The sequence below is a fragment of the Rhinopithecus bieti genome, unplaced genomic scaffold (genome assembly GCF_001698545.2).
Source record: "Rhinopithecus bieti isolate Rb0 unplaced genomic scaffold, ASM169854v2 scaffold_12049, whole genome shotgun sequence".
NCBI classification, from domain to species: domain Eukaryota; kingdom Metazoa; phylum Chordata; class Mammalia; order Primates; family Cercopithecidae; genus Rhinopithecus; species Rhinopithecus bieti.
The window spans coordinates 2929659-2957635 of record NW_016807278.1 but is presented as its reverse complement, the minus strand read 5'-3'; the positions used below and the strand labels follow the sequence as shown (position 1 = coordinate 2957635).

The 27977-nt window shown below is 50.1% G+C and overlaps 1 protein-coding gene and 1 long non-coding RNA gene across 6 annotated transcripts in view; one reads left to right on the top strand and one right to left on the bottom strand.

Moving 5' to 3' along the window:
- LRRN2 (leucine rich repeat neuronal 2) overlaps positions 1-27403 on the bottom strand; it is a 68707-nt gene extending 41304 nt beyond the window's left edge. For 2 of the 3 annotated variants that reach the window (XM_017881018.1, XM_017881017.1), the window contains exon 1: positions 27003-27403. The gene's annotated coding sequence lies outside the window, so the exon portion shown is untranslated. Of the gene's footprint in view, positions 1-21984; positions 22076-27002 lie in introns of all 3 variants that reach the window. The other variant, XM_017881019.1, reaches the window with a different exon arrangement.
- Positions 522-6599, top strand: LOC108535185 (uncharacterized). Of its 3 annotated transcripts, none has more exons than XR_001887155.1 (5): positions 522-975; positions 3473-3527; positions 4000-4088; positions 4281-4644; positions 5683-6599. It is a non-coding gene; the product is annotated as an uncharacterized LOC108535185 (long non-coding RNA). The 3 variants fall into 3 exon arrangements; XR_001887153.1 differs by having other exon boundaries at positions 3470-3527; XR_001887154.1 differs by having other exon boundaries at positions 529-975; positions 3470-3527; positions 4281-4351.
- Positions 27404-27977: the final 574 nt, after the last annotated feature.

Genomic DNA, 27977 nt, shown 5'->3' with positions numbered 1-27977 from the left:
AGCACTTTTTGGGTTCAGTCCCTTTGGAAAGCAAAGTTTTCTTCAGGATGCTCGAGGTTAAAGCAGGGACAGTCATGGGGTGAAATGGGGTGAGGAAGGGATCTGAGGTATCAGTCTCCTGTTTCTGGCCCTACTCCATACCCTGTCTTCAGATGCCAACCATTTCTCAGCCTTTCTGTGGTTTTATAGCAGGAATCTGCCCATTTCTCATTGACTCCCAAAGAGGGGAGTCAAGAAAACTCTAGGTTTTTCTTGCTTTATCAAGCCTAGACAGTTACCTTCTCCAGTTCCAAAATTGTACTGACATTTCTTATTCGCTTTGATCTCCTCCCCTGCCCTTGTGGGCCTGCATCTTTTTTACTTCTTTACTCGTAGTGTGGTTTGGGGAGGCAGCGCAGAGCACCAGAGATGTTAGTCCATCATGTTTAAACAGAAGTCCCTCCTTGCTATTGTCATTCAAAAGAGGCAGTCACTGATATTCTCTGTTTATCATAAGGTGGCTTCTGCCATTATGACCAACCTCAGTCTGACATGACATAGTATGTAATGCTGACTTGCCAGTGCTGTGAGACCAGCAGGCGAACCTCCTGGCAAGCTGAGAGTTGGGTGACTTTGCCCTCAATAGCCATTCTCATTGTATTTCTCAGTCATACTTTACTGCATTTTATGGGGGAAATTATGTGGTAGTCTCTAATCCATGGATTCATGAAGGGCTATGATGTATCCCTTGAGAATGTCAAGGGCCTACTGTACCTCTGTCACTATGGAAACTAGTTCCCTGGTAGCAATTACGCTTAGCAACATCACAATAGTGCAATGCACATGGATTCTGGCTCTGGTAATGGACAGGGAGCAGTCCCTGGAGAGAGGGCCACACTTACCCTAATGACAGTCTCCAGGGTCTCCATCCAGCCTGAGCACCTTGCATGGAGCCTGGCCTGAAGTGCTCCAGCTCAGAGGAGGAAGAGGGGGAAGGTAAGCCTGTTTGGCCCACTGCAATCTGGAATCATTCAAGTGCTCCTGGAATGGCTTTCTAAACCCAGCCTCCCAGGACATCTGTCTTATGGCCACCTAAGAGAGAGAGGTTTAAGGTGGTCAACAGTTCATAACCCACTTTCCGGGGTGCGTGTGTGTGTGTGACGGATAGTTCAAAAGTCACTTGTTTGGCTTTGAAATGCATTGTAGGATTTTTTTCTCCAGTGTATTTACTATGCAAATGAGTTACTATGTGTGAAGTGTTTAGAAAAGCCTGGCTCATGGTAAGTGCCTTATAAGTGTTTGCTATTATTATTATTACTAAAACTGTATTTAGCTTGGATCCACATGAAAACATTGTATTCCTGGACTCTTTGCAATTCACTAAACTCAACAAAAAATAGATGAGACAGAGACCCAGGGACTAAGAACTCCTGGGTCATTGACCCCTCTTTACATAATAGAGAATAAACCATCATCCAAATATTTTGTTCATTGGTTTGCCCCATTCACTGGATTGGTGAACTCCCTGCCAGGCCCACTCCTTGACACTTTACCAAGAACCAAAGAGTTGATGCCTGTAAAGACATCTGTGAGCTGTCTCTTTCCAGAGGACCCTCAAGGCTGCTTCTCCCTGGTCCAGGGGGTGACAGCAGGCCAAGCTCCATGCCCTTGGCTTGTTCACAGGGCTCCTGCTCCTCTCCAGGTCTCCCGTTCACCCGCATTTCTCCATCCAGCTGGCCTTCCTCCTGTTGTAGATGTGTCTCCATCTCCCCTTGCCTTTTCTGTCATCATCTCCATCATCTCACTTTCTTTCTTTTCCTCCTCCGGGCTGGGAGTTCCTTAAGGGCAGGTCTTGTTCATCTTGACAATCTGAACACCTAGAATGGGGCCTAGTAAATAGCAGATGTCCAACATATTTTTTTCCTTTTTGGAATGATAAATCCTCATTCTTTATTGCCTTGCTTCTGAGGTATCCGCCTTGTGTCCTTTACTTTCCGCCTCCTCCCCCACTTACTCTCTCTCTCTCTTCGTCTTAGAGCCTCTTGGGCTGCTCTTCTGCCTGGCTGTGCGTGTGAAGGAGGTGGTGTTTCCCATTCTTGGGAAAGCCCTGCTGACTTCAGTGGCAGGGAGAGGCCTAAACAGGTTGCACAGCTCAGCATGTCAGGACTGATACCTCCTGATGAGAAGCAGTCTTGTTCTGTGCAATTTCCATCTCATTTGTCTTTTCATTTGTAGCTTAAATTGGCCAATTTCATCTGGAATGTGCCTGGACTCTCTGACAAGCCATATACTACAAATGAGTGTCCTAGTAGCGGTCTACAGAGGGACTGGCGGGGAGTGGGCCCAGGTCCTCCACAGCAGCATTGGTGACAGCTCCTGGGCCTCTGGAGACACTAATGCTTGGAGGATGGGGGCCGAATGTGATCTCCCCAAGGCCTGAGGAGGGGAGGATGGAGGAACCTGCCATAAGAGGGATTTAGGGCGAGGTCCTAAAAAATTCAGTTGATTGATTGATTGATTTTTTTTTCTCTATCAGAAGAGGGTAAGGTACATGGGATGGAAGAGGAGTTGTTTGCACGTTTAAGGGTGGGAAGCAGTGATACGATGTGGAGCAAAAAAGACAAATACTCCATTCCCATGAAATTCAAAAACAGACTAAACTAGTCTACATGCTAGAACGCTGAGTGTAAGATAGTCTTTTAGGGGGCTAGAAATGTTCTACATGTTGTTTTATATCTTGATTTGGGAGTGGTAATGTGGGGATATTGTATACTCCATATTCAAACTCAAGTTGCCCGCATGATTTGTTTGCTTCACTATATGAGTTCTACCTCAATAAAAACAGGGGAAAAAGTCACACCAATGGTTTTCAAACTTTCCTGTACATAAGAATCCTGTAGGAGCTTATCTACAATGCAGATTTCTGGCCAGCCTGGAATCTATTTAGTTGGTCTGAAGTGCTGTCTGGGAATCTGCGTCTGAGTGCCCCACACCCCCAAGGGTGATCTTGAGACAGGTGTTCCACAGACCAAAAAAGACCACACAGGGGCTTGAACATCTGCCCAGTTAGATGGTCTAAACGCCATGCTGCTGGGAGCCATGAGGGGCAGCTGGGTGGCTGAGAGCTCCCGGATGCCCTTGGCAGGGAGGGTTAGAGGTTGGCCACACTGCAGCACAGAGAAAGTACGGTCAGGACAGCAGAAGCGGTAGCGGGAAATGAGGGGCTGCTCTCTGGGCTAAGAAGGATTAGGACAGGGAGTGGATCCTCTCATCAGGGATGAGAATCTCTCTGAGCAAAGAATGCTCTCCTGTACCCCTGCACCCTGGGTACCCTGACGCAGGATGGCTGGGCAAACCTCATGGAGTGGCTTTGGCTCAGGAAGGGTAGCCGCTGCGGACAGTTGGTCCCCAGTAGAGGTGGAGTTTCACGGAATAGCCTGATCCCTCTGTAGGGTCTGGAGACTGGATGTGATCAGTTCTGTATCTTCAGCAGGCAGCTTCTGTCCAAAAGGAAGAAGGAACCCAAGACTGAAGAGCCACAGCTAAAGGTGAGACCTTGGGGAGGGTGTAGACAATGTGGCACTTCCATAGACAAATGCCAGGATAGTCTGAGCATCTGAAAATGTGGACAAATGATGACTTGAGCTGTCCTTGACTTGAAGGTCTGGGAGGGCTAAGAGGTAGTGAGGGGGAGCTACATACAGGGAGTGGGAAAAGGGGTGGGGGCATCTACCATATGCCAGACCCTTTACAAACACCATCCCATCTAATCCTCCAGTAATTCTCTGGCATAATTTACTTATGTCAGCTTTACAGATGACAAAACTAAGACTAAGAGATGTTCACCAACTTGTCCAAGGCCACAATTCACAGTGGAATCTGAACTTGGCTCCACATGACTCGAGTCCCACGATCTTTTCATGTTCCCTGCTACCTCTCCCTCTCAGCCTCCTACAGTGATGGGACATTTATGAACTTGCAAAATGCTTTCTCACACATTATCTTATTTGATTTTCACAGACATGTGTGAGGCAGGTATAAGTTCTGTTCTATGGATGAACAATTGGTCTTCAGGTAAAGCACAACTTGTCTAAGGTCAAATATAGCTGGTAAGTATTTGGGAACTGGGACCTAAATACATATTTGATGAGTAACTTTGCCACAATATCTTATCTGGACACTTGAAAACATACTCCAGCCCTGTCATAAACCCAGGAGAATTTGAAGATGTCCCTCCCTACTTACAGCCTGGTTTCATGATCACTAGAAACTGATTTAACTAAACCCCTTTCTGTTCTCAGGATGGCTCAGGGGACTGAGCTGAAAAAAAAAAAAAGGCCTCAGAAGGGAAATGGAGGCCCAGAAAGCTTTGGTGAGCAGCTCGAGATTACACGGGACATGGAGACCAGAATTCATGTTTCCTCAAATAGTTCATTTCCAGAGGGCTTTTAGGCTATTCTATCATCTGCCCTCTGTCTGCCTCAGGGGCTCTCCCCTCCATCCCCCATTTGGACCATGAACTGATGCCAATGGCACCAAGGAAGCATCAACTGATACTGGGCAGAAGGTCAGGGCAGTGGCCCCTGGGAGTCTTCATGGCTCCTCTGGCAGAAAGTACCTGGAGGCATCAGCTCATGGACCTGGAGCATATCAGCAAGGGTACAGGTAGGAACAGGGATACACCGTACCAGATCATCACCCTGGCACTACTCAGGAGAAACTTTCCCAGCCATTCTACTTGGTTGACTTGGCCAGGAAGGAGTTAACACACATGTGAGGAGTACACTGAGTAGGGAGCTATGTTCTGGGGTGAACTGTGGGTATTTGGGTCCATTTAATGCACCAAGTCTTCAAATAGTGGCAGCCATCACAGACTCTCCTGTCTGCTTGTGCCTGCACACGGGGCTCTTTCACTTAGTGGCTTCTCCCCAGCAAACATTTTTAGCCCATCCTGGTTTCTCCTCACTACCCTCTCTACCGTGGGAAATGCAACCACATTGTCCAAGTCAGACCTAATTAGACCAGCAAATCGGTGGCACTCAAGTCATCACAGCACACTCCAAGCACAAGAGGAAATGCTGTGTAGGTTATCCTGTGAGCCGCTTGTTGTGTCTGTTTGTGTTTCCTCGGATTATCCATTTCTGCTCCCTGCCTTCCATCACCTCACTAATGGAGAGGCAGGTTGCAGTCCCCCAAAGGCCAGCATTCATCTTCCCAGTCTGACCCTCTCGGAGGCTATTACGCTGCTGTTGCAAGATCGACAAGGGGAGAAAAATGAAAACAGTGCACAGGGAGCAATGGAGGGCAAATGGGACTCTTTTAGAACTGGATCCATTGATACGTCAGGCCAAGGAGAAATGACCACAAGCTCTGAAAAATGGAGAGCTCCCCCAGACAGCAAAGCCAGTGGAGTGGGCTTCCCCACTGGGCTGCCCACAGGAAGCGGCCAGGCTGGTGGGGGAAGGAGAATGTTTCTCTGCAAAGACTGGGCAGCCTAGGTCCCACAGAATGAGGTGAGGGTTACTGAGGTCATTGCTGCCCCTGCCTCAATTAAAAAATTAGAAATCCTCCCCAACCAGCTCTGTTCCTCTCCCCGCAAAGCATTGCGGAAGAAAACACAGAAGCCGCCAGCCCTATTATGCATTCATGATTCCAGCTTCACCCAATCCTCTCTGCTGCAATCCCTTTATTCCTCCCCTGCAGCTGCCCCGGCACCTCTGCACAGTCCTTTTCTGGATCTGCCCCTCACCGTGCTCCCATCTGCACCCCGTCCTCAGAACAGATTGCCTTGCCTGACCTCCTGAGGCCGATGGAGATGGAGATCGTGATGTAACCCCCTTTGCCCTCCATCACTGTGCCTCCCACACCTCTGCGCAGCTCGTTCATTCTCTCTCCCTTCACTCTGACTTAAGGGAAGAGGAATTTTAAAACCAACCTCATCCCTTCCCACCTCCTCAGGAAACTCACTCCTTTGCTTACCCTCTCCCCACCTTTAAAATAACAATAAAAATGCCCCTTTCACCTGTGATTCCTTCTAAGCACAGACCCTTCTTGAATAAGCCCCTGTGAGTTAATTTTCAATCCCACAGCTCTTCTCAATCCAACAGCACTTTTGCAGCTTTCAGCCTCAGGGAGCTCTTGATGGGATCATCTGCCATGCCACCAACTTCCTTCTTGGAACTCCCTCCCCATCTTCTGTGCCTGCCTTGTGCCCATTCTCCTTCTGGGGTCAGTTCTTTGCCATTCGGCAGGCCCATCCTCCACTCCCCATTACGGTCCCTCTTTACAGCCTCATCTGGTCTCTCATTACACTCTGGAGTAGCCTGATGGTCAGCTCTTTAATCAAATCCCATTCAGTTCCCTGAAGTACCAAAGTTCCCCATGAGTCCCTAGAGCAGTGTCCTAAATCACACGTCACCCTCTCTACCCCAATACTGGCCCCACTTCCTCATCAGTCCATCCTCCCCAACAGTCCATTTTGTCTTCCCAGGTGAGGTTCCATTCTCTTTAGGAAGATAATGCTTCAACTCTCCCTCTGAATTGCCCCTAACTTGGATCACAGATGGACATGAAAGAAAAAAAAGAGGCCGGGCGCGGTGGCTCAAGCCTGTAATCCCAGCACTTTGGAGGCCGAAGAGGGCGGATCACGAAGGTCAGGAGATCGAGACCATCCTGGCTAACACCGTGAAACCCCGTCTCTAACTAAAAAAATACCAAAAAATAGCCGGGCGAGGTGGCGGGCGCCTGTATCCAGCTATCGGGAGCTGAGAGGGAATGTACACCCCGGAGGCGAGCTTGCAGTGAGCTGAAGATCCGGCCACTGCACTCCAGCCTGGGGATAGAGCGACTCCGTCATCAAAAAAAAAAAAAAAGAGAAAAAAAAGACAAAATTTTAAAAGAACTGCCCCTAACAACAGAGTGATCATGCATTCCTTGGGGGTCTGAAGGCACAATCCCACATGGCCCGCCGAAAGGCCAAAACTACTTTAAAGTCTCATTTTTCATTTTTTTTTTTTTCAGAGAGAGGTTCTCCTTCTGTCACCCAGGCTGGGCCTGAACTCCTGGGCTCTAAGTGATCCTCCCGCCTCCACCTTCCAAAGTACTGGGATTACAGGTGTAAGCACCCCCATAGCCAGCCTCTAATTGCTTTGGGGGTGAGTCGACATCATTAGTAGTTCCTTGAGGGCAAGGCCCACAGTTTTACCCTTTTTATCTGTCCCTCCTACTTGTGGCCTTAATTGGCCAAAACCATGGGTTCCCCCTAAGGCCACAGGGCACTCTCTGTGAAACGCCACCCTGGAGACTCCACTTATCTCCAATGTGTCCCTGGAGGCTGGGGTTGGCTCTCTTGTCACCTCACTCTTCAAAAGGACAGTGGGAGTTGCTCAAGCAAGCCCATCTCCTGGGCGCTGTGCCCAGGACAGAGACTAGTCCAACTTGTGGTTCCTTTCCAATCACTTAATCACATTTGGCTCTTCACACCTGAGGTTGAGGACTTCCAACAGCTCCACAAATCCTCTGCAATTAAACTTCCTGAGACCCCCGCTGAGTGAAAATAACTCACTGCTTCCACAAGCAAAAACACCCCAGTAGACTTTTTAGCTTAGCATGGACACTTTCGGAACCCAACCAGTTGTTTCTGCAGACTGCATTGGCACAGTCTGACCCAGCACCTGCTGGGAGGGTGGTGGTACAGGAAGAAGCAGGAGTTGGAAGGGTTGCTTTGCATTTTGATAAAATGAGCAAACTGCAAATTAGATGCAAAGTACTATGAAAAGATGGCATATATTAATTTGAAACCAAAAGCTCTGGGCATTTTAGGCAATAAAACGCCAGCCCTGTATGTGATCATATTTACTGCCCCAATTTTCCTTTCCTGATATTCTAAGTAAAACGGAAAGTGTACGCTATTGAGAGGGACATATTCCTCTCCTGTGAATGTCTAGGTATAGGAATAAGTTGGTCATGATGCTAGTTATGTAAATATAAATGCCATCTCATCCACATCCTTGCTGGCAAACATTTATTGAGCACCTACTATGTGTAAAACACCATGCTAGGTGTTAAGCAAAGAGCATAAAGTACCCTCATTCAGTTGAGCTCGTACAATAAACATCTGTTAGGTGCTGATTGCTAAACATTTATTAAGTGCCACTTGCTAGTCATGTGATCCTGGACCAGTCAGCTTTCTCACTTGCAAAACGAGGTAATGCCAATGTCCTTCAGTGGATGGATGGTTAAATAATTGTGGCATATCCCTATCATGGAATACTACAAAAAAGAACAAACTACTGATATAGGCAACTACTCGATGAACCTCAAGGAAATTATGCTGAATATAAAAAAAGCCGCTGGGTGCGGTGGCTCAAGCCTGTAATCCCAGCACTTTGGGAGGCTGAGGCAGATAGATCACTTTAGGTCAGGAGTTTGAGACCAGCCTGGTCAACATGGTAAAACCCAGTCTCCACTAAAAATACAAAAAATTAGCCAGGCGTGGTGGCCCGCACCTGTAATCCCAGCTACTCGGGAGGCTGAGGCACAAGAATTGCTTGAACCTGGGAGGCAGAGGTTGCAGTGAGCCGAGATCGTGCCACTGCACTCCAGCCTGGATGCCAGAGTGAAACTCTGTCTCCAAAAAAAAAAAAAAAAAAGACAACAACAAAAAATTACAGACTCAATGTTCCCATTTATATAACAACTGCAAAACAACATAATTATAGAGATGAAGAATAGCTGAGTGGCTGACAGAGTGCGAGATGCGGTAGCATGGCTATACAGGGGCAGCACAAGGGAGTTCTGTGATGGTGCAGTTACGTAGCTTGATTGTGGTGGATTTACACAAAACCAGGCACACACAAAGGAGTGCATGTATAACTGGTGAAATTCAGACAAACTCTATGGGTTATATCAATGTCAATTTCCTTGTTTTGACCCTACACTGTAATTAGGCACGATGTTGATGCTGGGGGATGCTGGATGAAGGGTACTGTGGACTTCCCTGCACATTTCTTTGCATCTCCAGTTAATCTATTCTTTTTTTAAAAAAAATTAAAAAACAATTTAAAAATAGGGTGCAAAACATACATCATATGGTTATTCTGAGGATTCAATGAGTTAATATAAAGCACTTAAATAGCATCTAGTACATAGTAAACCTTCAATATATGTTGTGATTTTATTACTACTACATGCGGGACACTGGGAGTTGCCCATATAAATAGCTCACAGTCTCTGTTTTTGAGGAGTTGCTAATCCAGCAGAAGAGAAAGACCCAGCAAAGAGAGACTTTTAATAGAATGTGCTGAATGTGCTCCGTTCATGGGAGGAGTTCTCAGGGCTTTAGGGAGGGTTTCCTGGAAAAGATGCCACTAGAGCTGAGTAGTGAAGTCTGGTAAGAGCCAGCCAGGAGAGGAGACTATGAAGGGCACCCAGGCAGAAGGAACAGTCCGAGAAAAGCTCAGAGGTGTGAAGCTGTGTGAGATTGCTGAGCAACTGGGGACCACTGGTTTAACTTGGGCATCTGGGAGGCAGTGAGGGGTGGAGGAAGAGGCTGGCAAAGTAGGCAGAAGCCATGCCAGGGAGGGTATGCATGTCTCAAGAGCTTGCATGTTATCCTCCTGGAGTCTGTGGTGAGGAGCCACTGTCTTCTCTCAGCTTTGACCATCCTCGTTCCTCACTCTGTGGACTCTCTGGGCACTCTTGTTCCAGAGTACTCCATTCCTGGCATAGAATGAATCCCCATAGACCTGTGAAGATCTGAGAAAAGCAAGAGGCCAGTGCTGGCCCCACCAAGCCAACTTGGTCTGCTCCAAACCATACTGCACATAACATTCCAGATCCACCTTTTTCCCAGCCCCTGTGGGTGGTGGTGGTTGTTTATGGTGCCACTCCTTCTTCCACTACTGTGGATAATTTGAACTTGCAGCAATCTCTTTTCTATAAAGCACGGATATGCAGCAGTAGAGACAGCATGGAAGGGCTGGGTGCGGTGACTCATGCCTGTAATCCCAGCACTTTGGGAGACTGAGGCAGGCAGATCATTTGAGGTCAGGAGTTTGAGACCAGCCTGGCCAACATGGTGAAACCCGATCTCTACTAAAAATACAAATATTAGCCGGGTGTGGTGGTGCGTGCCTGTGAACCCAGCTAATTGGGAGGCTGAGCTAGGAGAATCGCTTGAACCCGGGAGGCGGAGGTTGCAGTGAGCCAAGATCACGCCATTGCACTCCAGCCTGGGTGACAGAGCGAGACTCTGTCTCAAAAAAGAGCAAGGAAGTGGGGCCTGAGTACCAGGCTCAAGTCCAGCTCTTCACTGATCAGCTGTGTGACTGTGGGCAACCACCACTCCTCTCTGGGCTGCAGTTTGCTTCACTGTGAAACAGGTGATCATAATACACACCCCAGCTTCCTCATGGGTGTAGCTCTAGGGAAAAAGAAAAAATCAAACACCATAATATATGTGAAAGAGTTTTGTAGGTTGTAAATAGTTTTTCTTCTTGTTTTTGAGACAGGTTCTCACTCTGTTGCACAGGCTGGAGTGCAGTGGTGCTACCCTAGCTCACTGCAGCCTTGACCTCCAGGGCTCAAGCGCACCTCCTGCCTCAGTCTCCCAAGTAGCTGGAACTACAGGCGCTGGCCACCACACCTGGCTACTTTTTAAATCTTTTGTAGAGATGGGGGTCTCACTATGTTGCCCACGCTGGTCTTGAACTCCTGGCCTCAAGTGATCCTCCCACCTCAGCCTCCTCAGAGTTCTGGGATTACAGGCATGAGCCACTGCACCTGACTGTAAATAGCTTTTCACATGTGAAAGATTAATGCTATTGTTCCTGAAAAATCTATTGGTGAGGAGGAGCCTACATTGGAAACTCAAAGTGAATGACTTTTGAATCTTTGGTTGGGGAAAGACAGGGAAGGGAAGGGAGCAGGAGCATGGTCTTCTGGTCTACCAATGCCACACACAAGGAATAGCTTTCCTTTTGGACTTTTTCATGGATCCTTTTTGTATTTAAAGACTTCTCATGGATGAATTCACTCTCCCAAGATTTTCTGGAAAAGCCAAATCTGTGCCAGGCACCAATGATAACAATAATACAATGGATAGGGTCTCTACCCTCATAAGGTCACAGCCTAGTGGCAGAGATGGACATTTCTCTAATAAGCACCTAACTGTATAATTAGATATAATTATGTGTGTTATGAAGAAAGCCTACAGGACATTGTGTTTAACTGGGGCCTGGTAAAATTCTGAAGGCACAGGGATGCTTTTCTAAGGAAGGGCTACTTGAGCTGAGATCTGCAGGATAACTAGTATTTAGGGAGCAGAAGTAAGGGATGGGAAGAGTGATTAAGGGCCAGGAAACAGCACATGCGAAGGCCATGAGGCCAAAAGGAGCTCAGCAGTCAAAGAGCTGAAAAAGGCCAGGGTGCAGAGTGCAAAGCATGAGGGAGGGGAGTGGGGATGCCGCAGTGCAGGCACGGGTCAGATACCACAAGGGACCATCCCACTGGTCATCCTAAAGAGCGCGGGAATCACTCAAGAGTTTTGAGAGTACAACAGAATGTGACTAGGTCAGATTTGTGTCCTTAAAAGGTCATTCCAGCAGCAATTCAGAGACCCAATTACTAAAGCCAGGGAACATTTTTTAGTTCTCAGAAGCATTTCCACTCTATTTTTTTTTGACACTTTCTTTTCCCTTGGCTTCTCTGACAATTGGAGATTCAAGAGTGGATACAACCATACCAATGAGAAGATGATTCCACAGCCTGGAGAAGAGGCAAAGTCAGTCTGAACTAGTGTGGAGGCTGTGGAGATGGGGAGGAGTGGAGTGGATGGACCCAGGTGCTTTTTAGGAGGTAGACAGAGCCTGGTGATGGGCTGGATGTAAGCGGTGGAGAAAATGGAAGAGATAACAGTGACTCCCAGTTGATGGCGTGCAGAACTGAGGTTTGAGGTTATGCCATTCACAAAACAGGCAGCACTGGAGGAGGATCAGGCAGCGGGTGAGAAGGCAGTGGGAGATGTAGCAGGAGAATCACGACTCTGGCTTTCAGTATGTTAAGTCTGAGGTTTCTTGAGACATCCAACTGAGTCAACTAGGCAGGTGAATATAAGGATATGGGGCTCAGAAGAAAAGACACCGACTAGGAAGCTGGGTGTCATCTGCATGTGGATGACAACGGAAGCCGTTCGTGTGGCTGAGATGGCCCAGGGACAGAGTATCCAATCAGAAGAGAACACCTTGAGCCAGACCATAAGGAACACCAACATTTAAAGATCAAGACGGGAAGGATGAGTCAGCAAAGACGACTCAGGAGTACCAGAGAAGCCAAGAATGTGGGGTCAGAGAAGCCAAGGGAAAAGAAAGTGTCAAAAAAAAAAAAAAATAGAGTGGAAAATGCTTCTGAGAAGTAAAAAATGTTCCCTGGCTTTAGCAATCTGGAGAGCTGCTTCAGCAGAGTGACGGGGGAGGAAGCCAGACTGAAGCAGGGCTGGGGAAGGAGTGGGTGGCGCAGAGATGGAGAATGCTGCTGCAGCCAACCCTTTCAGACATTTGGCTTGTACAGAGAAGAGAGACAGTGTGGTGGCAGCAACTGGAGTCGGGCTTCAGGAAGGTTTTTGTTGTTGTTTTGCTTGTTGAAGGCATGAGAAACTTGAGCATGGTGAGAAGGCTGTTTCTGAGAAGGCAGAGGAGAGGATCTAGAACATGGGTGGTGGAAGAACTGGCCTGTGATGGCCATGCTGCGGCCTCTGCAGACACAGGAGGGAAGGAGGAGAGGACTGGCCCAGAGGCAGGTAGTTTGTGGGTTTGGTGGGGACAAGTTGGGGAGTTTTGCCTGGTGACTTCTCTCTCTCTGTGAAGTGGGAGGTGAGGTCCTCAGCTAAGCATGAGAGTGGAGGCGGAGGTTCAGGAAGGAAGGTGTGAAATAATCATTGTGGAGAGTGAGGGGAGAGAGAACCACAGGAACGTGGTAGGGAACACCAGGCACTTTTGAAGAGCAAGTTGGGTTGGTGATGGTGAGTTTGTAGAAGTAGCAATCTGTTTCGTGTGTGTGTGTGTGTGTGTGTGTGTGTGTGTATGTGTGTGTCCCAGCAGGTCCACATTCCTGAATGCAGGTAGCAAGAAGCAGAGAGAGCAATTAATCCAGAACTGGGACTTGGTCAAACTGGGACAATAAAAAGACAGAGGCTCAAGAGAGTTCACGATATTGGCAGGAGGATTCTTAAAAATAATGGACCATGGACTCCACCTGGACTCAGAGAAGGGAAGGCAGAGGAAGGTAATGGATGGTAAAAAGAAAAAAAGCAGAGGTGCCAATGGAGCAAAGGTCCCAAGGAGGTTAAAGAGGGGGTGTCATACAACCCTCCCACTGCTAAATTTGACTGACTAAAAAAAAAAAGTGGTGGTGTGAGAGTCCTTGGACAAGCAAGCTGGGAGACCAAAAGGTGTAGAAGATGGTGGCCAGAAAGCTGGGTACTCTACTAGGTAATTTTCAGGGGATGGCAAGATACAGAGTATGAACTTGCAAGTGAGTGGCTGAGATAGGTGAGCCCCTGAGGGTCTGGGTTAGAAGAAGCTGTCCGCGTCATCACTAATCTCACCCAGGATTATGGACAGACACAGACTTGGAAAGGGAGAAGGTCTATGGGCACATGCCAGAGGCTTTCCTGAATGAAGAGGGTGGCTAGTGAGAATAAAGGTAAGTGGGGAGGATGTTGCCTTATTTTGGGAGGTTTGGAGTATAATGGTGTCTCAGAGACATTACATTCTCTTGCACATGAAGTAGGCCCTCCAGGGTGAAAGATCAGGAAAAACAGTGGAAGAAGGAGTCTTGAGGTAGTAGATATAGCACAAAGCCAGAAGTTAGGAGCTTTCTCTCTAGCCCCAAGGGCACTAATATGCTCTGTGATCTCAAATCCTTCCCCCTTCCCAATGCTTAAGTTTCTCATAGATAAAAATACATTGGGAGAACCGGCTAAGGTAGAGCTTTCCAAGTGGTGTTAGGGAGCAACAAATGGGTACAGGTGTGCTGAGATCATGACCCCTTAGCCCTTGGGTCAGTTGGGGTCCCTGAGCCATTATCACTGTGTTTGTATGCTATAACGTGAATGAGGACGGCGAGAAAGCAGTGGGAAAGACGCTCTCCAAGGCCCCAGCTATCTCTGACGTTCTGTTTGCACGTCTCTGTCGCGCCGTCTTGGAGGAGGCTGCAGGGAGGCTGATAGAAGAACAGACAGACTCCTGCTGCAGGCAGAAGTCCATCTGCTGGCAGAGATAGAAGCCAAGTTTCTTAGCTCCCTCTTGCTCTCCTTCCCTCCCTCCCAGCACTAGTTGAGGGAGCTGTGATCTGCTCAGATGCCCAGGTGAGAGCAGGTGCACCTTGCTCCTCTTCCAGCTGATAGTTGGGTGGTCACTGGCCCCCTCAAGCCTCAGCAGCAGCTTGTGAAAGTGAAGGAGTGACCACCCACTGGTTCCATCAATCATCCACTTCATCCAGCTCTAAAAACAGACTCACCATTTCTGAGAAACTGGGCAGTGTATCTCACTGCACACACCCAGACAGAGCCTTCACAATGCAGATCTTTCTCTTAGGGCCAGCCACTTCTCAGAAGTCCATGTAAGATCCACCTACATGGTTGACCGAGGGCCACCCCCTCTCTGCTACTAGCCTTCCTAAGGGCCCTCCCTCTCCCTCTGTCAGATCATACATGCTTAGAGAATGCACCAGCAACTTAAATTCACCCTAATCATAAAACACCGGGAAACACCCACTTGGCCCTGTACTTTGCACACAGATGTTCAATAAACATTTACTGAACTAAATGAAGACTATTCTCAAATATTTAAAAAATACCCTACCAAGTCTATCAGAATTATTTAAATTATCCATCACATTATTCCTGTTTATTTGGGTAGATAATTAAAAGATGACTTTTAAAATTCTTTAATATTTATTGGTACCTGCTGTGTGCCAAGCATTTTATAAGCATGAGCTGGTTTCATTTTCACAACACTGTGAACCGGGTGTGTTAAACCCATTTTATAGATAAGTGAAATGAGACTCAAAGAGAGACTCAGACATGTCCAAGGTCATAGAGCTGGGAAGCAGAAGTCACAGGATTCTAACCTAGATGGATCCAACTTTCAAGAGGGTGCTCTTTTCAGCACATCAGGCTGCCTCCCACAAATGCACAACAGATCGCAGCATCAAGAGTGACCTAAAGAGACAGAGGCAGCAAAGTAGTATGTAGGAAGACTGCAGCCACACAGCAAATCTGAGGCTTCCCACTGCCTTGCCCAGGGGAAATCGTTTTGAGGTTGGCTAAGCTTTGCCAAAGAAAAGTGGAGAGGGGACTGGCCCCTGCTCCTCTAGGCCCCTGTGATTGCTAGGCTGGTTCTCCCCCTCCCTGCTTTCCCCTACTACCCACATGATCTGGCATTTCATTTAGGGCTGCCCTGCTTGGTTGTCTGAGTGTGTGAGAGGCCTAGAAGCAGCAAGGATCTGTCCTTGGATACTCCACTCCCACCTCTCTCCCCACAGGACCAAGCGACTCCTAGGCCCAGGTACCCCTTTGTTCTCAGGGCCCAGGAGAGTGGTGGAAAACATGAGTGGTCTGACCTGCCACGTTTGAACATGCCTGTCACCCCCCATGCCTGCCAGAATCTGCCTGACAGGTGAGCAGCTGTGTACCACATCTGTCTGTCCATCTGTCTCCCTCTCAGGGGCCTGCAGAGAGCCAATACTCCTCAGGGAGGGGAGGCCCTAGACCTGAAGCAGCTCCCTTACTTTGGATGTTACTCAGCAGGGACTAGGAAGGGTGGGGCAGGATAAGTGTGCCTCTATCCCCATCCAAAACCCGACCCCCGGCCCGCCAACTGCCAAGTCCCCTTCACTGCCTCCCCTCCCCTCCCCTCCCCTCCCCTCCTCACTACTCTCCTAGCTCTTCCTGCCAAGCTCTGCAAATCACCACACATGCCAATAAGTCATTAGAAACCAGAACGGCAAATGTGGGGTTGCCATGGAGACCAACACCAGGGAGCTGGCAGCCCTGGGGGCCGGCCGGTGGCTCAGGTGTGCTTCAGGGAGAGCTGGGAAGGTCAAAATGCCTGGCAGAGGGTATATGCACTACTGGGGTGCTGATTTTAGGCAAGGCTCTGCCTCTGCCTGCTTTTCCTCTCCCTTCCTTCCCACGGCCCTGGGTCCTGCCCACCTGCAGCTTGTTATGGGTGATAAATGCTGCATAGGCTTCACGAGGGCAGGTGCAGCCGGGGCCAGTGGGCTGGGTCCTCTCCCTTCCCAGAGCTGTGTCTCTACCCAGAGCAGGTGGCTGTGAGAAAGCCCACCTGGGGACCAGTTCCAGGACAAAGAACACAGACAGATCTGAGCAATCTGGGCTGGCTGCGGATGTTTGGAGAAAGCTGAGGCGCAGGGAGGGGCTGAGGTCAGGACTGGAACTCAGAGCTGCTCATCTTCCTGCGCCGGTGCTCACGTCGCCTCTGCCCAGTTCTTAGCACAGTGCTTGGGCCTTTATATGCACACGTTTGTTGAACATGTAAAAATATACACATACAATTGTTGTAACAGATGAGTTCATGAGAGAATTCATGTAAGCATCTGGGATTTCTGACAAAACAGGAGTGGACCGTGGGTTGCAGTCCCAGCTCATCCACTAACTCAGCGTGACCACATACAAAACCACTCCTTCCTGGGCCTCGATTTCATTGTCTGGAGAATAAGCAGGTTGCATTTCAGACACAGTGTATTTCAAACCATGTTCCTTGGAGCCACCAAGTTATGAAGCAATCCCTCCAGGGTGGCTGGGAGGTCAGAAGGAGGCCAACTGGGTTCTGATCCACCACTTGGCTTTTGCTTTGTATTTAGTTTCCTGATGCTGCTGTGAGCAAAGGACCGCAAACTTAGTGGCTAAAAACAACACAGACATATTCTCTTACAGTTCTGGAGGCCAGAAGTCCAAAATGGGTCTCCCTGGCTTCAAGCTAGGTGTCGGTAGGGTTGTGTTTCTTTCTGGAGGCTGGAGGGGAGACTCTGTTTCCTGGACTATCCCAGCTTCTTAGACAGGGATCTACAGGCTGCCCACAGGCCCTGGCCCATGGCCCCTTCCATCTTCAACACTAGCACTGGCAGGTCCAGCCTTTCACACATGGCATTACCCGGATGCTGACTTCTGCCTCCCTCTTCCACCTTTAAAGGACCCATGTGATTACACTGGACCCACCCAGATAATCCAGGATAATTTATTCTTAAGTCAGATATCAGCAATCTTCTTTCTCCCTTGTCATGGAACATTACATATTCACAGGTTCTAGGGATTAGTACATGGACATCTTAGGGGGCCCATTATTCTGCCTACCATACATTGAAAAATGGATTAACTTCTATAAATGTTTGAAAGCCACAGAACCAGAGGGCTTCCTGTTGCCATCAGTTCTGAAGCACTATGACCTAGGCTCTTCTCCTTTTCTCCATGGGGGATACGCAGAGGAGCTCTGGGTCTGCCCATCAGAGGTGAATGTTGGCAGGCTTAGGCTATTTTGTGGGCTGTGCAGAGATGGGTCTCTATGCCCACCAGCAAAGAGGTCTCTGGGGAGTAAAGAATGAGGACTGTTTTAGGGGATTGGCCCTGTCTCAGCTTCCTCACCTCCATTCCCTATATACCCCAAAATTCAGATGACCCTGCAGTTGTCTGCTCATTTTTATTTCCATGCGAGGTTACATGCAGCAGTGTGTGTGTGTGTGTCTCTGTGTGTGTGTGTGTGTGTGTACCCACCCATGCACACTTTACCTGTTGCAAAAGGCATGCCAATCTAACAGTCATAAAGGTGAGATAGCATCTTGTCTTTCTACACTTTGACCTTCAACGCTGTCCTCTTCCAAGATTCATGAATGGTCCCAGATTGTTTAGAACAAATTCTAGAAACAGCAGCTAAGCTCAGAAAGCATAGGGTCTTAGACCTTTCTGAGCTTAGGTACTGTTTCTGCTAGCAACTTTCCAGGTCCATAATGCTCAGCTCTCACCTCTGCAGGTGAGACAGGCTCTTTCTTGCCCCTGGGGGAGATGGTGGCCTCTCATTCTTCCATACAGCATAACCTCTGTTCTCATCTCCACAAGACACCCTCTGCCAACTGCTTGGGACCCAGTAGGAATCAATAACTCTTATGGGCAAGGCGCCCTGGGCAGTAATCACAGCCCCGCAGTTTTATGATTGTATGCAAATTACTCACCTCTCTCAGCCTTATTTTCTTCCCTCAGTATAAACTGGCAGCTCATTCCCATTCCCACGTCTACCATATGTCCCAGGGGATCCCGGAAAAGAAATGTGATGAGGTAGGGGACGCTGTTCTCTAGAGGAGTGGCCCTGGGGAAATTGAGAAAAGGAACTAACGTTTATTGAGCTTCTACTTTGTAGCAGGTACTTTACACAGATTAGCTCATTTAATGTGGTAGTTGAGAATCAGGGCTCCGGAGTCAGAAAGATTTGGGGGCTGAATTCTGGCTCTGCCACTTGCTGGCTGTGCATGGCCTCCAGGCTTTAGTGTCCTCCACTGCAAAATGGGGGAAAATAATACCTACTTCACAGCGTTACGTGGATGAGACAAATGCAGTGAAGTTTCAGGCACTTCATAAGCACTCAATAATGTTAGCTCTTATTATTATTGATAACCCTAGGAAGTGGATGTTATTAACTCAGATTTATAGATGAGGAAACTGAGGCTCAGAGCGGTTAAGTAAGATGCCCAAGGGAAGGTGGCTAGGGACCGTGAATTCTGACCCAACGCCAACTGATTCCACTTCCTCTGGATTGTAGCCATAAGGACAAAAGCCTCAGGCTCAGCCTCTGCGTCTTCCAGGGAGTTGTGCTGGGGTACCGCGGTTGTGCCCCCCTTTCTCAGGCTCCGAGGACCTAGAGGAGGGGAGAAGTCTGTCTAGTAGTGGACCGCTTTGCCTATGGGTCTCTTGGCTCCTGCATTTTGCCTGGGGGCTGGAGGCAGGGAGGAGAGCATCTCCCCCCACCGTGTCTTGGGTGGGTGAGGGCACTACCAATGGATCCTAGTCTGCTCCACTCTGGCGATCTCTCTCTATACTTCAGAGGTGAGCTCACACCCCCAAGATCCAGGGAGAGGACATACTCACCCCTCATGGGGGAGGAAGGTTGCTCATTTTGGTGCAATTTTATTTCCAGTTCACGATATCTGGAACGACCAGGAATGTCACAGGAGTAACCTACCCAACAGGGGCCCATCCAGGCAGTGAGAGGAAGGGAGAAGAGAAGCTGCTGGAGCCTGGGTAGATACATGGAGCCTAAGGGAATTCCAGAGAACATGGCTCCAGACACCAGTGAGCTAAGAGGCCGAGATTTCCAGCGTGCAGACCTGGGACAATGGCCGGAGCTGGAAATGGGACTCCCTGAAGCCAGAGGACTTCCAAGATCAGAGATCATCTGGTCTTGGGCAGGAGAGGGCAAGGACACTAGATAATGGATTTCCTTCTGGAAAGGGTGGCTTTCCATGTCTCTGGAGAGAGTACAGGGGGCATCGGAAACCCAGGTGGGAAGCAGGGACTGCTCAGAGACAGAAGACCCTGCCCTTGCAAGCTGCCACGTGGGCTGCCTTACTCCCACTCAGTGCCCTCCCCTCCAGCGGCGCCACCCTTCTCTCCTCTCACCCTGCCAGCTCCAAGTTCTCTGTGCAAGAATCCTTCCCACTGCAGAGTCGAACCTACTCCATTTTCCAAGCCTAAATCAGCCGCGCCACCCTGAGGAAGCGTTCCCTATATAACTCCCACACAGAGCTCACAGTTCTGATAACATTTATAGTCTAAATCACACAATTTAGCACTCGGTTTTAAATACTGTCTGGTATTATTCCCTCATTATTTCGTGTGAGTATAAGTTCTGCCTCCCCAGCTGATCAGGAGGTTTCCTTACCAGTAAAGACTGTGTCCTGTGCTTTTTTATTTCCTTCCCAACCTCACACCCCACACTGCCTAGGACAGTGCTCAGAGAATCCTTGGTGGGGATGTACTGATTGGCTGAAACAGCTCCAATGGCTGCAGAGGGCAACCAGGCAGCACTTACTGACTAGCTGCTGAGGGAAACGCTGGAATGGATGGCTGACGATCAGGGTTGTTAAAAAGTCAAATCATGCCGCTCCAGGCCCCAACCCTGCAAGAGCCCATCTTACTCCGAGGAAAAATTCCCCTCCTCACCAGCTCCAGAACTTTCCCAGAGCTAGCCTCCTTCTGACCCTCTGACTTTATCTCCTGCAACTCTGTGCTCACCACATTCCAGCCGTGCCATCCTCCACGCCGCCTCCCACTCTCCAGGCATGGCCCTGCCTCCCTGCCCTTGCACCTGCTGTCCCCTCTGCCCAGCTTGCCCCAACTGCGGTGCCCCCTCTCATCTCTCCTCAGATGTCACCTTCTCAGTGAGGTCTCTGCAGCCACCCTGCACAAGATAACAAACTCCCCCTCTCCCAACTGACCCTCCCATTTCCCTTCCCTGTTTTTTCTCTTTAGCATTTACCAGCCTCCAATATGCCATTTCCTTTATAAGTTTATTTTACTGCATCCCCAGACAATAAACTAAAAGCTCCTGAAGGGCAGAGGTCTGTCTGGTTGTTCACTGCTATCTGCCCTAAGTGCCTGGCTACATGCTTCACAAATACTTGCTGAACGAAGAGACTCCAGCCCCACCCCATGTCTGAGATGGCTGAGGCATGGTGGCACTCAGAGATGGGCAGCGGACAGGATGATTCTGCAGGTCCCCTCGCAATGTAGATTCCACCATTCAACCCCTGGGCCCAATTCTGGGCAGGCACTTTCTCAAGCTTGAGGCCTGAAGCTGTCTGAGCCCCAGCAGAAGGCAGGGGAAGAGGAGTGGTGACAGCCAGGCAGGGTGAAGTGTCAGATTCTCTCTTTGCTCTTTCCTCCTACACAGCTTTTAAATGTCTTGCTTCCCATCAGCTGCCCCTCTGTGGTCATTCCCCCTTCTGGGCATCACCACCTTTGCCCTCCCAGGCCAAAGACAGACACTTTCACCAACCACATTTGAATGCTTATTTTGAGAACATTGTAGAGAGGGAAGTAACCTTTGCTGCTTTTCTTTTCACTTCCTCCTTTTTCGTTCCCTCTGAAAAGATGAGATAGGACAGACCCATTCTTCCTGGGGAACCCAGGCTTGTTGCCTAATAATCAGTGCCCTGCCCCCTTCTTCCGTATGTTTTTCCCTGAAGAACCTGCCTTGTGAGATGTTTGTAAATAGAGACAATTGTACCTGTTTTTCCTGAAACACGAGTCTGCCTTGTTAGAGATATCCCACCGACAGCACAAATCACAAGCCTTCCCCATCTCTCTCCACCTTATCTGGGGTCTGGGCCCCATTCTCACGTCTCCCAGCGAGCCACCCTTGCATTGGTTCCCACCATGTGTCCATGCGCACTGACTCTTAAGGTCCAGCTTCTCTGAGGCTAGTGGCTCCATGTAGCCCAGAGGCACTTAGCTGAGACAGAAGAAAACAATGTTGGATCTTAAATATCACACCCTGCAGGAGCAGCAGGAAAAAAAAGGTCATAGAGACCCTCTCTGAAGATCCCAAAGAGGAGAAAGGCAGCCACTGGCTTGGACAGGGCTGGCTTAGGGAACTTCTTCCTGGAGGGAGGGAAGGAGGAGAATGGGCTGGATGACCCAGAGGACCCTCCAGGCCCAAGGAACACCAGATTCGGGGGTGGTGAAGAAGCAGGAGGAGTCCTAAAGTCAGAGAGAAGGGCTAACTCCCTCTCTTGGATCTTTCCTAGCTATACGTCCTTGAACAAGTCTGAGTCTGTTTCTTGGCTTTTAAGGTTAGGGATAACGAGAGTTAACTATCTATCTAATAGGGGTATTTTTGAAAACTTAATGGGATAAGGCAGGTAAAGCAGTTGGCGCAGTGCCTGGCACATAGTAAATGCTCAATAAATGCTAGGTATCATAATTAGTGTTCTTACCCTGTGAGAGGTAGAAGCTGAGAAACAGTTATTGCCCCAGGAACCTTCTGCCTGCGCTTTATCTTGGATCTCACTTCGGGTCCATCAAATGCTGAGCAGCAGGGAAGGTGTGGGTGGAAGAAACACACAGAAAAAAACTGAATTCCAAACCAAACCTGGTTAAACTCACCTCCTAAAAGGCAGCCCCCTCAGACCAAGGCGTCTCCCAGGTCCCGAGGAAGTGCCAGAAGGCAGAGTGCAAGGCCTAGCAGCCCTGGGTTTGGAGCAGAGTCTGCTTGATGAGGGTTTAGAATGTGCAGGAGACCAAGGTCATGAGACTAAACCCCAGCAGGGATGCACCAGGTCCCCTGCACCAAAACATGTGGGGATGTTCTGGGCGACCAGCCAGCCCCACTGGAAGCCCAGCTCCCAGCACTGGAGACAAAGAGGCTGAGGGGGACGTGTCAGTGGTGATGGTGACATCCACAAAGAGCAATCAACACATATATACCCTGGTATCTTTTCATACACAATGCCTGTGCCCCAAATACCCTCATCACCAGTGTCCCCAGACCCACCATCTCTGCCTGGTTGATTCCTTTTTCAAGCCTTGGCCCAAATATCACATCCTTTGGCAACCCTTTCCTAATCTGCAAACAGCAAACAGAGAGTCACTTTTTTTTTTTTTTTTAAGACAGAGTCTTGCTCTGTTGCCCAGGATGGAGTGCAGTGGTGTGATCTCGGCTCACTGCAACCTCTGCCACCTGGGTTCAAGTGATTCTCCTACCTCAGCCTCCCAAGTAGCTGGGATTACAGGCGTGCACCACCACGCCCGGCTAATCTTTGTATTTTTAGCAGAGATGGGGTTTCACCATTTTGCCCAGGCTGGTCTTGAACTCTTGACCTCAAGTGATCCACCTGCCTCAGCCTCCCTAGGATTACAGGAGTGAACCGCCACGCCTGGCTGAGAGTCACCTTTTTATCTACTTATCCCTATAGTCTAACACTTGTTTAATTATTGTCTATGGGACTGACTCCTCCATCTAATAATAATAACAATAATAATATTACTTACATGGCACTTACTATATATACCACATACTGTTCTAAGCTCATTACATGTAACACCTCATGTAGTCCTCATGACAGCTTTATGAAGTAGGTACTTTTATTATAGATGAGGAAACTGAGACAAAGAGAGGTTACATGACTTGCTCAATGTCACCCAGCTAGAAGTGGTGAAGCCTGGATTTGAACTCCAGCAGTGTGTCTCTAGAATCTCTACTCTTACGGTGAACTCCTTGAAGGCAGGGACATCTAATCTGTCTCTTTGTCCCCTGCACCTAGCACAGAGCCAAGCACACAGTAGGTACTTAGAAAAGATGGGTTGACTGAATAAGCAAATGCCTGATTGAGGCTAACTTGGTGAAATTTCAGCCTCTGAGCTGTAGGCCAGGGAGACCCAGGCCCCGCACCGGAAAGTAATAGATAAAGGCATCTTTCTGACTCGTCCTCTCTCAGCAATCTAATCACATGCTGCTGTCTGTCTTTTTTGCATATCTCTTGTCTTCTGTTTTGTTTTGTTGTCTTTTTTAGCTACTTCATTTTTGTCAAAAGTGTTTTTTGTTTCTCAGTTTATCTTCTGCCTTTGTCTTCCTTCTCTCCTGCTCCTTGGTCACTCTCCCCATTCCTGCCCCATTCCAGCCTCCAACCATTGTCCTTGCCCTTCCCTGGAGTCCTTGTGGGCTTGAAAGCTTCCAGTCCCCATCCTTTGTCTTGGAGCTTTTATAAAGAGTCCAAGCCATACAGATTAAGAACACAAGTGACACTTATTCATTAGACGGGCCGTAGACCAAGCTTCTATATCCTGACCCTGAATCAATTCTACCTGAATGCAGGTGGGGTGTGGGCTGAGGGACTGCCTGCCTACAACTTGTCACATACCTGTGTAGGATCACACAGTATCCTACACAGGGCAAACGTCATTGCCCTCCCTGTCTCCTCATTCAGGGTCCCAGTTCCTCTAGGAAGCCTTCCTTGATCACTTAAGAAAGCTTATTCACACAACCGTTCAGCAAATCCTTATGCATATTAATAGTCTAACTGGGAGATAAGGCCCCATGAAAAGGCAGGTTACAATGTAAGCGTTAGTATAAGTGTACAAGTTATCAGATGTCACAGATATCATAGGGCCAAATGAACTGCAGATATAAGTGATTTCAAAATGGAGATCTATATGACCTGGAGCAAGTGGTTTCTCTTCTCCAGGCCTCAATTTCCTTGGCTAGAAAACAGGGGATGGTAATGCAGACATCAGAAGGTTGTCAGCAGGACTGAGCAGAATAACTTTTGTAATGTTCCTCACATAGACTGGTGCATAGTAGGTATTTAATAATAAATTTGATTCCTTCCCCCTTCTCTGTCTGAAGCACCAGCCTTCTACTCAGCCCTGAGCTGCCAGATAAATGGTGAGATGTGACCTGGTCCATCCTTTCGGGTCAGAAAAGTATCTTAAGGACACGATGACTTAAGCGGTACCTGGCATTTTAGAGGTCACTCAGTGTGATAATTCACTAGCATTGTTCATGTTCCTCACCTCTGCCCCCTCAAGCTGTGGATCTTTGAACGAGCCTGGCAGGAACAGAGCTAATCAGCCGGCAAGTCCAGATACAAGTGTAGTCTGCCTGAGATATAGAGGTTTGTTTACCCCTGTATCTTCAGCTTCTAAAATCATGCGAGGCACACAGTAGGCACTCAAGAAATAGTTGTTGAATGTGTAAAATTTTCAAAAAAGCAATGGAGTTTCCTTTTCCTTTCAAATAAACAACATAAGGTGTGGGGAGTAGGAGGGGCAGGTGAGTAAATGACAGGGTGCAAGGGACACCAGGGCCAGGCAAATGCAGCTGCCAGGCCCACCAGCCCAGGCTCCTCTGCAAAAGGGATGCAGCAAAGCCAACAGTGCGTGTGCTCCCACCAGCAGGATGAGCGGGAGTGTGTGCACGCCTGGCTTACGGTTTAAGCTGCAGTTTACAGGAGAAGCGGGGCAAAGGTGGAGACAGAAACTGGGAAGAAACGGAGATATCTGGGGAAGAATGAGGAGGGTAAGAGAAGAGGAAGAGCAGTGTGAGGGGGAAAAGGGAAGTCAAGAGTGTTAGAAGAGGAAAGTGAAGAGGGAAGGAGAGGATGAGGGGGAGGAGGAAGAGGGGAGGCACAGGAAAGAGGATTTGGAGTGGGGAAGAACTGTGTTGAATTAGAGAGGGAACCTGCTGTACTAGCCTGGGTGGAATCAGCAGATCTCTGAGTTCTTACTGCCACTCGGTGTCTCCCTGGGAGGAGACTGCATTAGGGAGAGGGTGTGGATTTGGGGGTGTTCCTAGGTGCCAGACCCTGGGCAGATCTCAATCTCCCAGGCACTGAGGCCTTTCGTTCCATCCTTTGCAAATAATGAGGTTCCATCCCAGGTCTAGAGAGCCCTCCGCAAGAAGGAGAAGTCTGAGTCAGCCCAGGGGAAGGAAGAAGGCCTAGGAGGCTCAGACCCCTAGCTCTGCCCTTCTGTTTCCATCGTTTCGCCACAACAGCACCCGGCCAGGAAAGTGGGTCAGGCCACCCACATGTGACTTTTTCTGGTAGCAACAGGGCCCAAAGGCAAGGGAACTCCAGTGCCTAGAACAGAGCCCATCCCCACTCTCCATGCCCAGTGCTCTTTTTTGGAGGAAGCTTTAAGAAGCAGTGGGCAATGGGAGGAGCTCCTGGCCTTCTTATTCAGGGACAAAATGCTGGGCCAGAGCCCATCCTAGACTGGCAGGAAAGGGGGGCATGGAGCCTGCTATCGGCCTGGGTGCATAGGGAGACCTAGATCTTCTCCTTTGATAGTGACCAAGCTGGCAGGAAGCCACCTCTACTGCCCTGACCTAGGGAGGCTGTTCTCCCCACCACCCTAGGTCCTGGGGTTCTCAAGCAGAGGGCCTGTCAGTACATCTCTGGCAACTGAGCGCTGTGCCCAGCCCACCCCCTCCAACCCTGCCAGTCGCCCAATTAGAAGCTGCGTTGGCTCCAACAGATGGGAGCTGCGGCAGCCTGAGGAACAGAGCACAAAGCCCAGCTGACATTTTCCTTCCTGTTCGTTTGGGTGGGGGAGGAAGGGTAGGGAGCACAGTACTACCCCCAGGGCCCCTCCCCAGGGTCCGGGTCTCCTGCACCTCTTTAGCTTCTCCGCTCGGCCCCAGATGGAGCTCAGTTCCCCCTCACCCCGCGGCTCCTCGCCGGTTGGGCAGCCAGAGCCTGCGCCACCCTTTGCCAGCAGGACAGACGGCCCACCTGTGGCTGGCCAGCCCATCCTGTCTCCTTGGTGCTGTGGTGGGCTCAGAACCACCCTTCCGTTTCCGCTTCCCCCTGCCCGAGTCCCCAGGCTGAGCCCCAGGCCGGCCCATCCCCCACCCCAAATGTCCCATCCCAGGCTGCGGTCGGACCCCAGCCGGCCGGCCCGGGAGGAGTCTAGCTCCTGGTTCCAGATACTTCAGGCAGACCCAAGGCCACCTTGTCCCTCCGCACAGACTCCTGAGCTCCAAGGTGGAGAAAGTCCTCAGGCTCTGGAGCGCTTCCAGCCTGCCAGTCCGCCCGTGTCACGCCCTCCCTAACCTCGCTGCCACCTCTCGGCTCCTCGACATCTCCAAGGGCCCCGCTCTACCCAGCAACAGTTTGGGGGAGGTTCTGGTCTCTCAGGGCGAAGGCCAAGGTGCCCCCTTCCTGGCCGCTTCCGGGCATTCTCCAGCCCTCCGTCCCTCTCCCCCTCGGCCGCCTCCCTCTCCCAAGTCGCCGGCTCCCCTGCAGGCGTCTCGGCGGAAGGCAGCGGCCGGCCCTCCCCGGGCCCCCACCCAGGTCAGGCGGAGCTGCGGTGCCGGGGCAGGAGCAGGGAGCCCTGAGGCGGCTGCTCCGGCTGCTCCCGCCGCGTCCCCCTTGGCCATGCCAGCGACCTCGGTGTCCACGACTCCCTGGCCGCGGCGGCGCTGCCCAGGTCAGCCCCGAAGCCCCACACTCACCCGGTGGGCGCCGTCCGCAGTCCGCCGCCCGCGCCGCCGCGCTCCGCTCGCCTTCCGCCCGGGGTCGGGCTGGGGACGCTGGTCCGCGACCTCCCGCCGCGCGCGCCGTCTGCACAGGCCCGGGAGGCTCGGCGGGCGCCCTCCCCAAAGTGGAGTTATCCTGGGAGCGGCTCCGGGGCCCAGCCGGTGAGGGCGATAGCAGAATTCCAATCCGTCCCCACCCCCTCTCCGCGCCCTGGGCGCGTCGTGGACAGAGGCTGGCGGGCGAGAGCCGGGCTCTCCTTAAGAGCGCCGCGCGTTTGCAGGTGCCCGGAACAGGCCCTCGCGGCGCCCGGCACCCCCTCCACGCGCGCCCCTCCTCCCGGCTTCGCGCTCGCCCTCCTCACTCGCTTCTCCGCCGCTCTCCCAACCTCCCCAGCCCACTCCGGTCCCCTCCTCCCAGTCTGCATGCCACGCCAACCCCCTCCAGTCCCGCTGCCATTTTAACTCCTGAGTGGCCAGAGGCCCCCTCTACCTAACGCACACACGCCCGGGAGGAAGGAGTTGGGTGGGGCCAGACGCTAAAGCTTGAGCTGTCCTTGTGCCTAGAGACACAAGGCTTGGCTGAGAGAAAGGGCACAGCCCTTGGGTCCGGGAAGAGAAGGGTTGGCTTCTCTCATACTGCCTCGGACCCTCTTGCAAAGGCCAGGAGGACAAATGGGGAATTCAGCAGCTTTGTGAGGACAGGTGCAGCTCAGTCACAGCATTCACCTAAGATCACGTTTTTGCTTTGCATAGTGCTACCCTCCCGAAGTTAACAGAGGACTAAGGAGTGTAGTGGGGTGGGTGAGAATTGTGTCACTGGGCCCAGGCACCTCTCACCCTAAAGAATGAAGTGGAAGACCCCTTTAGTTGTCATGCTTTTCCAGCATTGCATCCTGAGCCGGGCAGCTCTAGCATTCTGGAAGATTCCATCCTAGCTCTCAATGAAGGAGG